Source organism: Spea bombifrons, chromosome 1 (genome assembly GCF_027358695.1).
Source record: "Spea bombifrons isolate aSpeBom1 chromosome 1, aSpeBom1.2.pri, whole genome shotgun sequence".
Classification (NCBI taxonomy): domain Eukaryota; kingdom Metazoa; phylum Chordata; class Amphibia; order Anura; family Pelobatidae; genus Spea; species Spea bombifrons.
This window is the reverse complement of record NC_071087.1, coordinates 21,503,880-21,520,418: the sequence shown is the minus strand read 5'-3', so window position 1 is coordinate 21,520,418 and position 16,539 is coordinate 21,503,880.

Genomic DNA, 16,539 nt, shown 5'->3' with positions numbered 1-16,539 from the left:
AGAAGCTATAGTGCCAGGGTTACATATGCAATATTAGTGCTCTATTGCAATGCCGTCTGGAAGAAAACAATAAAATTCGAGAAAGTATTCTACCTAGTAAAATATTTTCTATACAAGTTGAATTGATGGCTTACTTTTATTACAACACACTATAATTATTGACTAGACTTAAAGGTCAATAAGATTAATTCGTGGTTCCCAGGTTACATGTCCAGATCTTATTAGTAGTATGCCAAAATCATTCATAAATATACCACATTTGTAATATTTTGACAACTCTGCAAATCAGGGAATATATAACCAAACACAGAATCCATTAAATTATTTTGTCGTTTAATTAGTAGTAAAGTGTCCATACAAAGATCCTCCATACAGACAATTACCTCTAAATAGACCCATATATAAGAGGGAAAAACAAGAGGCAATTAGAATAAGAACATTAGAGAAAGGTTAGTTGTCTGGTAGGTGGAACGTAGGATGGCAAAAACATCTCTGCCTCGCTTCTTTCTTCTCTGCAACTCCATTTATCACAGCTTTGAACCATAGATTTAATGAGGCACTGAGCAAAATAATCTCCTAGCTCATCAAAGTTACCTGTGCTGTATCAGTATGTTGCCTTGGTTACTCATGAGTTAGAGACGTCACTGTAGATTTACTTTATGTATATTTTTATTGCGTAGATTTCCACTTTGTTTTTGTTATTTCACTTATTACATGAGCACATGTATAAAGCAAGTGGTAAAACTCACTGAGCTTGATCATAGTAAGAGCTTTCATTTCTTCAAGTGACTTGTTGTTTGTAAGTGATCAGTTTGTGCAACACAAGAAAAACAGAAACAACGGTAAGTTCACAAATTCATCACTTAAGGGCTCACATTCCCACCACACATAATAAGCAAGCTTGGAGATCTGCACATCATGCCATATGCATGCATGCTTGAAACAGCTAGGATAATAGCTTATCTAGTGTAGAGGGTATCCAGAAGGAAGTGGAGCCCAGGCAGGTTGTGGTGGTAGGGGCTCTATTATTGAGCGAGCAGACACATTAATCTGTGGTTCTGATCGGAGCAACCAAATGGTTTGCTATCTCCAAGGTGCCGGGGTTCGGCATGTTGCAAACAGCATGTTGCAAACAGAGTGGACAGATTATTGCTACCAATGACAAATTAAGAGGAAAATAGAGAGTCCTAAAAGGTAGTTTTAGGGGTTTTGGGAGTAAGATTAGGAAATGGACCTAAAAGGTAGTATTCTAGGAGATACTACCTGCTCAATCAGTTTGGCCAAGAATTCAGGGGCATTTTTAATTTGGGAACCAAATTTGTTGCCCAGTGCCCACATTCACTCTCACTTCTTGTTCTTCTTCATCTTTTTTTACCTTCTCACTTCTCTTCACTTTTCTATCTTCATCCCCATCTCCGCGGACATAACCCGGTGAGAACTTCCGTAAAATAGTGGCCCGTGTCATAACGTCCTCTCCATGTTGTAACGTCCATTACCCAGAGTTTAAGTGAGGGCAAAATGATGGCGCTTGTGATGACGTCCCCGCCTTTATAGGAGGATCGCAGAGAGGACATCACAGTAAGCACCGCCATATTGCCCCCAGATCAAGTGAGGGCAAAATGATGACACTTTTCGGTTAGAGGACATCACTGCAAGCTTTGCCATTTTGGTAGAGGGTTGAAGATAGAAGATGTAGAGAGAAGAGCAGGGAGAAGATAAAGACAGGAGATGAAGAAGATGTGGATCTTTAAACACATTTGGCATGAACTGGAACAGGGAACGGCCTTTTTGTCCAACATCATTGCCTGACCTCACAAATGCTCTAGTGGATGAATGGACAAAATTCCCACAGTACTGTAAAATCTTGCAGAAAGCCCAGGAGAGCAGAAGCTGTTATGGTTGCAAAGGGGGGACCAACTACATATTAATGTCTATGTGTTTTGGATGTAATGTCATACACCCTTTGGTGAAATGATAAGGTGTCCATATACTTTTATCCATAGTGTACGTTAACCAAGGCCATCATGCCACCTGTCCCTGCACCCCCCTTGCCTCATGGATCTTTCTCATTTCAAGTAGCTCCTTCACTGTGCTGCATGCCTGGAAATGACATCAGTTCCAGGCGTGAAGGAGGATCATTACTGTTGCCGCATTAAAGGAGACCATGTTGCCGGACCTAAGAGCTCCCCTGTATACTGTACATTTACAGTGAGTGGTAACCATCCATATAGATTTTTTTTTAAACAAAACACATATTTATATGAGCATGTAACCATATAAAAGATCATACCTCAAAATTCCCATCTGTGGTATACTTTGTTATAAAACTAGCATTAATACAACAACATAATGTGTATATCTCTCTGATCTAATCAATATTCGATGTTAACAGATATATGATTTAAAAAGAAAAACAAATTTGTTTCTACAATATTGGAATCCATATTTTTCAATCAATATTTTTCCAGATAGCAATAAGAAGTCTGCACATTTTTATTGGGTTATAATGATGGTAAACTTTACATTTTCCCTGGGGCCATTAAACTGAATGGGCTTTCCTCGCATGCTAGTAACAATCCTAATGTGTCCATTGTAGTAGTGGCATTTAGTAATCTCAAAAATAGTGTGAATGGTGTTATATATGTTTGTGACAAAGTAGTTAATTAATAATGACAATATAGGTAATTGCCTCACATCGCCTAAGATTAATTCATGCACTGCAGATCAGTGTAGTGTATGAGCTAAGTTTTCAGTGTGTCTTACTGCAGACTGGATTCAGTTTCCATACTGAAAATAGCAAAGGCAACTATATTAGGAGCAATCTGCTGTATGGTACATCACAGCCCAAGACTGGAAATCACTGTGACAATGTCTTCATTTAACAATTAAAGAAAAATGCTTTCAAATAATAGAGCTTGGAGACATGTTTAAATATTAATGTTTTAATTTGCAGAGGGGACACCAACAAATGACTTGAAGCTGAGTTGTGATCTCCTCTGGCACTGCACAGAATAAGGCATAAAAATGTCTTAACAACAGTGTTGCGCTGAACAAATGTAGGTAATGAGAATGGGCTATTATAATGATAAAAACTGGCATCAGCTGTGTAATTTTCTTTTTTTTGTAGTCTTCTCGGTGATTTGAGAAGTCAGATGATTGGAACTAACAGCGTCATTAATGAAAAGTATTTTTAATGATCATTCTATGTGCCTGAGGGAGCACAGTTCATGCAGGGTAAATACAGCAAGTCAGTGATACAATTTATAGGTAGTAATGGTGAGGAATATGAACTGTGCATCAAGTTCATTAAAACACCATGTTGAAATCCATGTTGATTATTTGTTTTATTTATTATAAGCGTCAAATATTATCTTATCATTGGTTAAATTGTGTGGAAATGCATTTTTTACATAGCTGTACTAAGGTGGAAACAAATAATTGAAACATAACATCGGTGTCATAGTGTTATCTCCGAGATAAAAAAGTTATATTCACTAAAGCAGAAGTTTGCAAGAGAGCTGACCATTTGAACTCGTTGGCTTCACTATGTATTGGCCAAACCAGTGAATTTCTCCTGCGTGAAGGGCAAAGCCATCTCTGTATAATGCATAGTTAAATTCAGATGACTGAGACATTAAAATGACCTTATATTAACTATTACAGTTGCCTACATTAACTCAGCTTCATGCAGGGCCAGCTGAATCTTTTTTGCACAAGAAGTTAACCATGCTTGACTAAATCTAACCCAAATACCAGCTCTTGCAGGGACAGACTGGGGATTAAAATTGGCACCGTCACATGCTACGCTCTTATACTTTTACAGCCTGCAGCCGTATATATAAGGCGGTAGCTGCACAATAAAGAACATGATCTACTGCATGATCAGCAATACATTTTTGTTGCCCAGTTTCTCCAATTGCCAGTCTAGGCCTGAACTCTCAGTTTAGTAGATACATGGTAAAGATTAACCGATCTCCCGTGGCTTTACATATTTGTCACATACACAATGTGGGTATTTCCATCATGCAATACATATTTAGTCAGAATTATCATACAATAATAATCATTATCTATACGAAGGAGAAGTGGCAACATTCAGGCTTCTAATATATGTCAGCTGCCTAAAGTAACAGTTTACTTTGGAAAGAGTGTTTTTCCTTTTACCAAGTTAGTATATACCAGGGTTTAACAACCCCTGGGTCCCAGATTACCGTGACGACTAGAAACCACTTCCTGGTGTCCCGGGTTTTGCAGGACAAGAGGGTAAAAACTGATGTTGTGAGGAGCCCAGCAGGGTCACATAACGCATGTTACATTGTGAAAGGGGGAGTAGTGTATGTGAGTGTATATTGTAGTGTAAGAGTCAGTGTGTATATGTGTATATGTACAGTATATTGCTGGCAATCGGCTTCCTCTTCTCTCCCATCCAGAAGGTGCTAGTCGATGTTCTGTATCAGGCTTAGAAATGCTAATTCTGCAGAAACTCAGAAGTCCACGATTCATGAATACCGTATTGGCTCGAATATAGGCCGCACTTTTTTCCCCCACTTTAAGTTTTTAAAGTGGGGGTGCGGCCTATATTCGGGGTCTAGCGCCCGACGCCCGGGACATGCAGTCCCGGGCGCCGGGCAGGCAGCGGGGTTAAGATACAGATCCCCCGCAGCGGTGCAGGGGACCTGCATCCTTCTCCCCGATACGCTCAGACAGCCTCCCCTGCCAGCACTTCCCACGGGGGGGGTGCCGGCACGGGAGGTTATCTAAGCGTTTTACCTCTGCCCACCCCCGACTTACCGGAGCAGACTCCCGGGTGTCTTGCGGGGCCGGCGGGAGACATTTACGCAATACGCAAATGCAACTTCCGGTAACGGTACCGGAAGTTGCATACGCGTATTGCGTAGATGTCCCTCGCCGGCCCTGAAGACACCCGGGAGTCTGCTCCGGTAAGTCGAGGAGGGGGGCAGAGGAGGACAGCGGCAGCGTATCGCGGGGAGGGAGGACAGCGGCAGCGTATCGCGGGGAGGGAGGGCAGCGGATCGCGGGGAGGGAGGGCAGCGGATCTCGGGGAGGGAGGGCAGCGGATCGCGGGGAGGGAGGACAGCGGCAGCGTATCTCGGGGAGGGAGGACAGTGGCAGCATATCTCGGGGGGGAGGACAGTGGCAGCATGTTTTTTTTGGTGCTTTTTTAAAGAAAAAAAACTTTTTCTTTAAAAAAGCACCAAACTTTTAGGGTGCGGCCTATATACGGGGGCGGCCTATATCCGAGCCAATACGGTATTTGAGGCTATGGCGACAGTGGATGCAGTTGCGTTCTCTGGTCACTCAGAATAAGCCATATAAAGCTTCCAAGTTTACAACTGCTCAGTGCTCAGTTGTACTGTACGGTTACCCACGGAAGGTTCTGTTTCTAAGCTTGGTCCCTTCCAATGTGTACCAACCATTCATAGCAAGGGTGTCCATCCCAGCATACCCGGCTTCGTCTTGCCACGTGAGTACCTACCTTACACAGTTTGTGAATGTGTGTGTATGCTGTAGTGTCAGAGTATGTATTTGTGTAAATGTATAGTGCTGGAGTCAATGTGTACAGTCATGTGAAAAAGAACACACCCCAAGGATATAACATATTAATAAAAATCATCTGTTACTTAGCAGGTCTAAAAATTAGGTAAATACAACCTCAGATAAACAACAACAACACATGACATATTACACTGTGTCATGATTTATTCCACAAAAATAAAGCCAAAATTGAGAAGCCATGAGTGAAAAACTAATTGAACCCTTACTGTTTCTACAGAAATTAAGATGCTAAGTAGCAGACAGGTGCTGCTTATCCAATGACCTTGATTAGTTGATCATTAGTTGTGTATGCCATCTATACAGTATGGCATTAGCATGTGTATGTCAGCATATAGTGTTAGAGTGTGTATTGGTGCATGGTGTTAGCATGCATGTACAGAAGTGTAGTTTGTTGGCGTGTATGTGTGTGTTATTGTTATGGTATGGTATTTGTGAGCATAAGATGTATCACTGTATGGTGTTAGAGTGTATAAGTGTAAAAATAATGATTCAAAATTCAAGCTTGAGTCTTTATAGTATAAAATACCCCTTGTCATGAAGGGGGTTAACTGCAGTACTATGCAAAGTGGTGCAGCACTAAAGAAAGGTGTGGTTATGTTGATTGAATGTCGATTAATGTGATTGAATATGCTAAATTTTAAAGTGGAATAAATAATAGTCTATGTGTTGTTATTAGAGGAGGGACAGTACATTTTGGCCCTGGGGGCAATTAAAGCTGATTGTCCCCCAGCCCTTTGACCCTCCCCTTAGTACATACATATGCACTAAAACACACACACTCGTGCTGTCACGAACACACACACACATGCTCACTCCAACACACAAACTTACTTTAACACACACTTTAACATATTGTATCATATATTCCCCCAGCCTGTCACCCCTCACATGGTTACCTTGCACGGAGCTCAATCTTATAGGTGCTGGCACACCACAAAGGGTAAAGAAGCAGCATGCACAGGAGGTGTCCATGCAGACAGCAAAAATCTACCTGTGCAACCATATGAGTTATTTGGATAGGTGCACTATACATACTCACAGATTTTAGCATAACTAAATTAATTAAAACTGATTATAGCTTGAGCTTTTGTTTTGATTTGGATTTATTTGGCTATAAAGTAAGGTATTTTTATCTTTTAGAAGCTGCAAGCAATGTCAAAAGTGAACGAACCAGCATATGAATTATTTGCTTTTCCTGATTTCCTGATGATCACCATTCACCCCCCAACGTCACAAAGGTCATCAGTACCAGTCAGCCACTACACAGGATGGACAGTAACTTAAGAGGGAAAAATCATATAACTGGGAAGAATAATCAAACATAATAGTCCTCTAGTGTTGGACGTGTTGGAATGTATTTGTTGGGACTGTTACATAATCTAGTCTAGAACTAGGTGAAGCATTCTGTTTATATGTAAATAAACTATTTTAAGAAAAATAATTTTCTGTTTGAATAAAACATTTTAATAATAGGTTTGCCAACTGTAATAATATAAATTACAACGGCACCATCTGGTGTGCAATTAAAGTATAACAAGAATATTGACAACAAAACTAGTAAGTAGATATGTTCCAAAGTAACTGTGTTTGTAAGCAATATCACAATATTTAAACCGCCACTATGAGTACATTACTCAAGTTCAGTAAATGTATTTTCTCCAGGCAATCCCACTTACTTTTTCTTGGGTACTAGTTGTACATTAGATTGATGACCACAGTAAGGTAAAGTAGAAAGAAACTGTAGCCCTATGATGGATGTATGTATCCCAAAAGCCGACTATAAAGACTCTTTACTAACAACCATGCATATTATTTGATTAATCATAAAGCTGTAGACTTATGGACTGAGAGTGCTTAAAATGAATCAACGTTGTCCTCAGGAGGTTATCAAAGGCTGTACAGTTCATTAAAAAAGGTATGTGCTGAAGATGGAAAGAGGGAGTATGAATGGACAATGTTTTCAGTAAAATAAAGAATATTTTATAGTTACACTTTGCAGTTAGAGGGGCTCAAAATTTGGGATTCCCAATGGCCCATAAAGGTATTAGCATAACTAGGCGCATGGTCATTCCCTGAATTTGCACATAGTATACTCCTTCAAAATTAAAATAGTTATGGAGTGGTGCAAACTTACTACTTACTAGTAGTACTACACTAAACTTTAATTTGTTTTATCATATGATTGGTAATTGCTCATAATCCTAAATCATGTTGTATAATAGTTTATAATTATGTGAAATCAGCGGTGACCAAAATGTATTTAGTTTGCCAATCTAACTCTTCTAGTAGACATAGAATATGTGTTATTTCCTTCAAAGCTAGAAATATAGGTAGTTAGGTAGCGCTGAGTGTTTTGAAAGGTCATTTGGAGAAACATAAGGATTGGCTAGATTCTACGCCTTTGGGCTTTTAAAAATGTGGTAGATGCAAGGCTTGCAGTAAATTAGATAGAAAAAAAGAACACAGTTTACTTTCACACTAAAACAACCTATCAAGTTAAAATGTTATCAATTGCAGTACAGCATGAGTTGTGTATCTAATATATTTATATTAATTTATTATATATTTTTTGTTGATATATTTTGGTTCATTTATTTAATTAGGGTCACATTAAATAAGACATACACTCACTGGCCACTTTATTAGGTACAGCTGTTTAATTGCTTATTAACACAAATAACTAATCAGCCAATCACATGGCAGCAATTCAATGCATTTAGGCATGTAAACGTAGTCAAGACAACTTGCTAAAGTTCAAACTGAGCATCAGAATGGGGAAGAAATGGTATTTAAGTGACTTTGAACGTGGCATGGTTGGTGCCAGATGAGCACTGGTTGGTGCCAGTATTTCAGAAACCGCTGATCTGCTGGGATTTTCTCATACAACCATCTCTAGGGTTTACAGAGAATGGTCCAAAAAAGAGAAAATATCCAGTGAGCGGCAGTTGTGTGGACGAAAATGCCTCGCTGATGTCAGAGGTCAGAGGAGAAATGGTAGACTGGTTCGAGATGACAGAAAGGCAACATTAACTCAAATAACCACTCATTACAACCAAGGTATGCAGAATACCATCTCTGAACACACAACATGTCGAACCTTGAAGCAGATGGGTTACAGCAGCAGAAAACCATACCGGGTGCCACCCCTGTCAGCTAAGGAAACTGAGGCTATAATTCGCAGAGACTCACCAAAATTGGACAATGGAAGACAGGAAGAACGTTTCCTGGTCTGATGAGTCTCGATTCCAGCTGCGACGTTCAGATGGCAGGGTCAGACTTTAGCGTAAACAACATGGAAGCATGGATCCATCCTGCCTTGTATCAAAGGTTCAGGCTGGTGGTGGTATAATGGATTGGGGACATTTTCTTGGCATACTTTGGGCCCCTTAGTACCAACTGAGCATCGTTTAAATGTGACAGCCTACCTGAGTATTGTTGCTGACCATGTCCAATTCTTTTGTGATCACAGTGTACCCATCTTCTGGGATGAAAGTGCACCATGTCACAAAGCTGACATCATCTCAAACTGTTTCCTGAACATTACAATATGTTCACTGTACTCCAATGGCCTCCACAGTCACCAAATCTCAATCCAATAGAGCACCTTTGGGATATGGTGGAACGGGAGATTCACATCAGGGATGTGCAGACAACAAATATTCAGCAACTGCGTGATGCCATCATGTCCATATGGACCAAAATGTTTCCAGCACCTTGTAGAAAGTATGCCACGAAGAATGAAGGCAGTTCTGAAGGCAAAAGTGTGTCCAACTCGATACTAGCAAGGTGTACCTATGTACCTAATAAAGTGGCCAGTGAGTGTATATAGCTCTGCTAGATGAACTTCTGGTTCTTGTTATTTGCCCTTGAAGAAGCTGTCAATCAGTAAAACATGTTGGGTGGGTGTGTCCATCGGAATGATGCCAGATTTTTAATGGGTTACTATTGTTAGTTTTGGTTATTATCTTTCATTTTATAAGTGCGATCGCCTGCACCTCCGTTGTCTATATTTATTTGTCAACATCTGTTGCTCTGAGTGCAATATGGAGCTCCTTTTGTGAGCATATACATGACTGTAGTTTATTGAATAAACTGCATACTATGTGTACCTTTTTTGCTTTCTTCTTCCTCCTCTGCATCACGAGATACAACTCCTGGTAGTAAACTCTTCTATGTCTTGCCGATCACTGATTGCAGTACAGCTTATTCTTGCTTGTTTGCCAACAATTTAGTACTGACATTTTTTTTTGAAAACAAGTAGTTTAAAGAAAATTCAATTGAAATCCCTGTATTCAACCTGGGATATGCAGAAACCGTGCACCTCTATGACGTCAATCAAGGGAACTGTCACCTCAGGGAAGATTATTTTACATCAGAAATATATATAAGAAGGAACATATCTAGTAAATTATTGTCCTGTTTTTTATCTCCCCTTATATGATTACACATCATTAATTGATGCGTAGACTCTTTGCCGGTTCCCACTTTCCATTCTTAGAATTAATTCCCTTTACTTTAGATGTGCTTTAGTTGTTACCTTTCCATGTATAAGACCCAGGCTTTGTAAAATACCTACAAATGTACTCCTCCTACCCTGACCTTTTGGCTAACATTTGGTTTCAAATTTTTCCTTGTCCTCTGGTACCCTGCCTTAGCATCTAAGGCACAGCAGCCACAGAGTACCCTGATGCTCAAACGTTGTGGAAAATGTTGTTACAGGGAAGCGTCAGATCTAAGTGTAGTAGTTTTTCTCCTCTACAAGACCCAGACAACAACCATAATTTTCACAGACAGTTATTCCCATGGTGTACACATAAGATTAGTTACTTATGTATCAGAATCTCTGAACACTAGCACATTCAGATTATAGAGCTACAGTATATTAAAGTGAGGAGGTGGGGTATAACCACATAAAATAACACACAGTAACTTATCTCATAATTCCAATATGATACAGGGAGTAAGTGCATTCAGCATTTGTAAAAGAAAATACCCAAAAATCGGATACCTGTTAATCCGGTAAAGGCAAATTATAAAGAGCAGTGGGCTGCTCATTTTAGTGTAAGGAATTGTTATGTAGAATATTTGCGGAAAAAAACATTAGATACAAATTGCTTTAATAATATTCATATTTGCAACCAAAGCACACACATCTTAGAATATAGTAGTAATTGCTTCACAGGTTGTAAGTGGACCTGTCATCTGTCAAGACAGATATAGTTTTCTAGTTTTGGCAGATTCTCAATGTTTTTCAAAAGATTTGTCAGTTGCTTTTGTATTCACTGTTTTATGAAATACTTGATTTGACTACATTTTCTAAGTAAGCTGAAAGTATGTGTTTGGACCTACAATTTGCTGTGCATGGTCATGAGAGGAAACATAAAGGTGCTTATCAAAGACTGCTTGTCAAAGACTGCATTACTCAATTCTAATTATGACTTTAAAGTATGTGTTCAGTGGTCAAAAGACAACATGAGTGAAAACATTAGTCATCCTAACCATAAACACTGCGTAAATCGTTGGCACTATATAAATAAAAGCTAATAATAATAATAATAAACAAAACAATATTAACAGCAGACAATACCATGTTTCCTGGTTTATTGTCTATAGTGGTATTTCTTAGAAGCCGTTGAAATATATATATATATTTATATATATATGTTTTCATATTGTTTAACTGGATATTTTAGGGTAAATTAATGTTTATTAAATATTTAAGTATAAGGAATACAGAAAGGGAATGGGGGGAGACCCAGTCAAAAATGGAATGCTGATGTAAGAACACCAAACACAACATGTCCAAGCGACCATAGAAAAAAAATCAGTACAAACAGTTGGAGCATAAAATAAACATGTCAGTCGCACACAGAGAAGAGAGGGAGATTCAAGAGCTAGAGAGGAACTGCAGCCAGTGATACCAAGTTTATTAGTGTTTACCAACTGCATCAGTAGCCGAGTGTATGAACTCCTCAAGGATTTGCTTCTGTTCTATGCGTAGGATCAATTCTCGAACCGAAAGGGGGGCGGATCACCCCAATGCAAGGGATTCGGTGCCTTCACTGCCGTCAGCAAGTGACGCACCACGGAGGACTTGTACCAAGCAATCGAAAAGGGCATGTGTTGGAGAAGGAGGAATTCAGGTGTAAAGGGAATACGTTTATCAGTGAGGGCCTGAGTATAGGCACGTACAGCCGTCCAGAAGGGAACTATACACGGGTAGTCCCACCATAGGTGAGGAAGGGAACACAGCGATGCCTCACACCGCCCTCCAGGATTATAGCGCGCTGTAGTAGCAGGGGACCTATACCATAGAGTTAGCAATTTGTACGACATCTCCTGGTCTCTGTTACTGAGAGAACAGTAGTGGGTCAGAACACAAATCTTCTCCCACTGCTCCTCCGTGAGAGCGACCTGCAGTGACGTCTCCTATTTGCTCATATAGGGTGGAGGGACAGGATTTAAAATGGTCAAGAGCAGGCCATATAGCAAGGAAATAACATGAGCCGGAGGAATCTCGGAAGCGCATAAAGTTTCAAATTTGGTGAGGTCCCCCAAAACATGATGTCTCCGCTCCAATGCCACAAGTGTGCATATCTGAACCTCTCAAGAGGAGTGGGAGGTCCCGGATCCACCAGACCCTCCACTGGCTTAAGGCCGTCAGGCGTCAAGTAGGCGCTGGATCCCTGCGCCCCCTTCGAGGACGCAGCGGGGAAACAGGTCAGTGCCAGACGCGCTGAGTTGCTCGGATAAAAGGATGGTACAAGGCCCACTGCGTGGCAGTATCCACAGCTAACCAGGGTAACAATCTAATAGGGAGACCCAACAGCTTTCCGCCTATGGCAGATTAACATCAAGAATCTCAGATTTGGCCATATTAATCTTAAAATTTGAGAGCTCCCCGTAATCCCTGAGCTCCTTCAAAACGGACGGCAGAGAGGTCCGAGGTCGAAAGATTGCAAATAGAAGATCATCCACCCCACCTGCATTTCCGGAATCAGCCTAATGGCTTGCATGAGGGGTTCCAGAGAAAGAACAAAAAGCAGTGGCGACAAGGGGCAGCCCTGCCGAGTCCCATTTCTGATGAAAAAAAGAGTCAGAGAGGGAGCTATTGATGTGGAGCCGCGCGGAGAGGGCCGTATATAGGGATTAGACCAAGGACCAGTACACCCTATCAAAGGCCTTCTCCGCGTCTGTGGAGTGAAAGATGGTAGTAGTAGAAGTACGTTTTGCATAGTGCAACAGGCTGAGGGCACGGATGGTACCATCACGAGCCTCACGACCTGGGAGCGGATCCAACATAACAGAAGCGGCTTTAGACGGTTGGCCAATATTTTAGCAAAGTGCTTGAGATCAGAATTGAGAAGTGAAATATGACGGTAGCTACCGCAGTGCTCAGGATTCTTACCTTCTTTGGGGATGAGAGAGATGGACGCTGACATAGTGTGGGCATGTATCTGTCCACCTTCCAATATCTAATTGAAGGCGTCCACAAAATGCGTGCCCAATAAGTCTCGGAAGGCTCTTCCCAGCCTGTGATTATCTCACGGCCAATATGAATACAGACAAGGTGATAGCAACATCTAGGCCACATCCTCGGGGGAGATACCCCCACGAACCGTGCGTATCAGGTAGTCCGCCAGTCTGGAATCCCCTGAGAGCGAAAGAAAGCCATGTCTAGAGGGGTTAAGATTATAGAGACCTGTGAAGTAGTCAAGAAAACTTCGGGAAATATCGGGGAGTGGAGGAGGCATAAGTGACCATCTGCCAACTGAGCTTTAGGCATATATGTGAGATGCCGGGATTGACGTAAAGCACGCGCCAAAAACTTCCCAGGTTTATCGCCATGCTCATGGAACAATGCTTTACTCCGCAGGTAAGACCTGTGCATTTTGCAGTTCAGGACAGAAGCCAACTCCCCACGGAGTAACGTAAGCCGCCTGTTCCGCCACCGCTATACGCTCACATAAAGAGCTAACCTCCCTCCCCTCTGCCTTCTTGCGCAGCAAACAGAGCCGTATGAAATGTCCCCTGATCACACTCTTATGTGCTTCCCAGACCACGAGATGCTGGATATATGCTGACAAATTTTCGGTAAAGTAATGGGATAGGGCCAAGGTCATATTAGCACCAATCACATCAGACAAGATAGACTCATTCATATGCCAGGAATGCTCTGAAGTGCGAGCCAGGGGCGAGTCCAGGGACACACTTGCTAGTGCATGGTCATACGCAAAAGAACGGTATGTTGATAGGGGATGAAGAAATAATCAATACGTGAATATGTGCCGTGGGGTGTAGAAAAGAAAGTGTAGTTCCTATCAGTGGGATGGAGAGCCCCCCCAACAATCCACCAAGCTAGGTGAAGAAAGGAGAGAGACAATCTTACCCAAAATGTGTTGCGGGGTGGGGTGAGGGAAGAGGGGATTTGGGAATGAACGTGTGAGTGCATATGTAGTGTGAGGGGCAAAATGTGAAGAGACCAGCGAAGCCAGTACCGAGCCGGGGGCCACGTGCCCAACAAACCAAACCCCAACACGTCACGGCAGATAACAGGAGGCAACTTACTTGACCAAACACCCCATCCAGAAGAGGCATAGCAGGGGTCCCTCCAGCTCTTCCAGACACCTGTCGTAGAGCAGACGACAAAACAAAAAGGTCACATTCGGACGAGTGGCGGCGGAGCAAGAGGTTTAATCTTCCTCGGTGGTTAGACGCCCCCCTAACTGGATATTTTAAACAGTGGTCCAAAATAGCAATTTAGGACTAGCACAATATGTTTAGTACAGTTAAGATCTTTAAAGGGTAACTGTCTCATCTGAAATAAAAACCTGATTGAATCCAGCACTGAACCATATACATGACTTGTGTTAATAATACGTGTATTAAATGTTCTGCTTTTGAAGTTATTCAGGTTTATAGTTTTGTAGCATCTTTGTTATTTCATTACATTTTTCCTACATTTTTAACAACTCTTCAAAAAAGATTACATTGAATTGCTTCAGTCACCCCATGTAGCAAGTTGTAACATGCTTCCTGTACATCCTGCAGACTGCATATGAGCCTCAAGTGCTAGTTAATCTTTAGAACAGTGAAGTTCCTCTTTAGACATGGCTCCAGTTTAAGACATGTGGTGTCACATCAAGATGGTAGCTTTCACGTATAGCAAAATAGAAAGTAGGGCATTTTTATATTAAAATTATAGATGCACTGGATATAGGGTATATAGAATATAGAATTAGGATCAGGGGCCATATGGAATATGACAGTTCCACCCATATGTAATTAGAATTTCTGCTTGAAATCTAAAAGCTGCAAATGTAACACAGAAATGTCCTTCTGGTTTTATTAGTTACATGCACAGACGTATTTGTTAATATCATCATATTTAAAGGCTTGGACATGTGTACTTTTAAGCAGTAGTTACCAACAGAACCAGAAAGTTGTCTCCAGCTAATGGCAATGTGACACAGGATGTTCTTTATGGGATAATGGATCCCTTTCAGACCATTTTGAGAGCTTCAATTGTTTCGATTAACCAGTTCAAGGCTATGAAAATATTTAACGCCCTCTTTGTCCATGAGTAACAGAAAATATCTTACACAGACAATCACTAATGTTTTATAAGAATAGTAATTGCGTTTTAGTTTTGAAGCAGACACAATGGATTGGATACTCTGATTGTAATGGTCTTTCACAGCCATTTAACATTAACCTGATTTATGTAATTGCACATATTTTCTGACACTCGATGACACTGATTTAAGTATGTCACATGCACAATGAGAAGCAGAGATGTAAAGCAGATATTAATATTGTAAAGGACATGATGAGATATGATTTTAGTTTGATACTAAATACAGAATTGGAGCTATACATGTCTTAATAATCCCTAAGTTAAATACTAAATTTACATTGGATGACTCTCTTTAAGGTGCACTGCATAGTTGACAAAAAATTTAAAATGATGAGCTTATAAATTAAATGTATCTTAAAACAAGTTTATTTTTATTTATCATAATATAATTACATGCTGGAATGGAGATTGCGAGCCAGGCCTTCTCAGCCAACATCAGTGCTCTACTGGATGAATTCCCACAGGACCACTCTAAATTCTTTGTGGAAAGCCTTCCCAGAAGTGTGGAAGATGTTATAGCTGCAAAGCAGGACAAACTATATATTAATGTCTATGTATTTAGAATGCAATATCATAAAAGTCCCTTGGTTTAATGGTCAGGTGTCCCAATACTTTTGTCCATGTAGTGTATTTGTGGTATCTCAGCATTGCATAGTCACAAATCTTATCCATTTGTTCTGCATCAATCTTCAGTACACTGTGCGAGGGAGCACTGAAGCATTGGTCTGAATGAACAGAGGTAGATGATGATCTTCTCAACTGGCCCTGCTCCTTAAGACTACTGATTGGCCACCTTCTGTGAAGACTGGCCCTGAGCATACCTGCTTATAATTCCCAAATGTCAGTAACATTCCTGTCCACTGGTTAAGCATTGTACCTGGTCTATAGCTGCATTCCTAGCAAGCACGATAAGGGCTTGATTTGTCATAAATACTGTATTTAGAACATTTAGAAACAATTGAATAATTGAACAATAACATAGATTCAAATATAGCAAAATTTATATTGTGTTCCAAAAACAAAGAATAAATGACACTAAAACACTTTTTAGGAAAGGCAATCTTAACATGCTAAAATCATTTTTATTGGTCATTGTTTGGTAATGTTACAAAATCATACTTGTTAGAAGAATTTGGACAGGCCCAGGGAAGGACATAAGGCTAGTGATATCCTTTTTCTTTTGTAACATAGTTGAGTGTCTAAGAGAAAGTCTAATAAAACCAGCAAGAAATCATACTAAAGAACTGTTTTAGAAAAATGAAAGACTAAGTAAATCACACTGGTTGCAGTGCAGTTAGTTTGATAACTAGTGATAGTCGTCAATG